General features: G+C 46.7%; 1 non-coding gene across 1 annotated transcript; it reads left to right on the forward strand.

The window, feature by feature from the left end:
- The first annotated feature begins 402 nt into the window (after positions 1-402).
- TRNAQ-CUG lies at positions 403-474 on the forward strand. The gene has a single exon. It is a non-coding gene; the product is annotated as a tRNA-Gln (tRNA).
- Positions 475-1,077: the final 603 nt, after the last annotated feature.

Raw genomic sequence — 1,077 nt, forward strand, 5'->3', positions numbered from 1 at the left:
AGAGGAAGACCCTCAACCACCTGTATTGACACTGTGACTGCTGAAATGGACTCTTGTGTGTCAGCAGTGTGAGATAGTCCAGGATATAACAGTGTTCGGATCTTTTGTTCACAGGGTCTCTGAGTCATACTCGACTCGACAGCACCTAACAGCAATTCAGATTCACCAGAGAACCACAAATTCAACAGCGTTCTCGTGGCTTGGGATGCTAACTCAAAATCGGCATTGGTGATGGTTCCACTCTTTTAGGGGCTCCTCCCAAGAAAGGCAATATTTTCCTGGTCCATTTACAACCTTTGAAAATTCACTTCCAGAAAAGATGCACATTAATTAAAAAATTGAATCACTGGGCTATGATGATTTACAATTCAGTACTGAGCTGCTGTGACACGTTTCTGTGAAGGTTCCATGGTGTAATGGTTAGCACTCTGGACTCTGAATCCAGCGATCCGAGTTCAAATCTCGGTGGGACCTTGTGTTTAGCTACCTCTTCTAAAGCTAATGAGTGAAACTTAGTAAAAACCTGAACGATTTCCTGTTGGAATAGAAGAAACGGGAGGGCTCCTAGGTTCCAGACCTCAGTGCCCTCTTCCTTTCCTTGGCGCTTTCTGTCTCTCATCCCTGTCCTTTTATTCTCTTCTCTCCTCCCCAGGATTTGAGGTTTCAAAAGCCCACAAATTAGCTGAACAAGCAGAGATACAAAAAAGCAGCGAGGAGGGCGCGGGGGAGGGGGGAGAAATAATATGGAAGTGGGAACCAGAATACATAGAAATTGAGCATTCACAGCAGGAATTTCAGCTTCTGGATTTTGAGAGCTGCTGAGAATCCTCTGGGGCGCCCCCAGCCCTTCCTCCTCCACCAGAGAATCAGAAGGTTCCTCTGAGAAATCCCAAAGCTGCTTGCCTGGCATTTGTTCTTGCAAAGCTTTTGTTTTCCTTATCTGGCGGGATGAGGTGGTTTGCTAGTGAGTGGAAGCCGAATTAAGGCCTTGCAACTCCCTTGGTGTCGACCAGTCTGTGGTGCACTCACTCCCACAATGGCCTTATTTTTCTTCATATGGGCTGGTCTGCAGGGCGT

Source organism: Elephantulus edwardii, unplaced genomic scaffold, assembly GCF_000299155.1.
Source record: "Elephantulus edwardii isolate Elephantulus edwardi_28Jun2011 unplaced genomic scaffold, EleEdw1.0 scaffold05697, whole genome shotgun sequence".
Classification (NCBI taxonomy): Eukaryota; Metazoa; Chordata; class Mammalia; order Macroscelidea; family Macroscelididae; genus Elephantulus; species Elephantulus edwardii.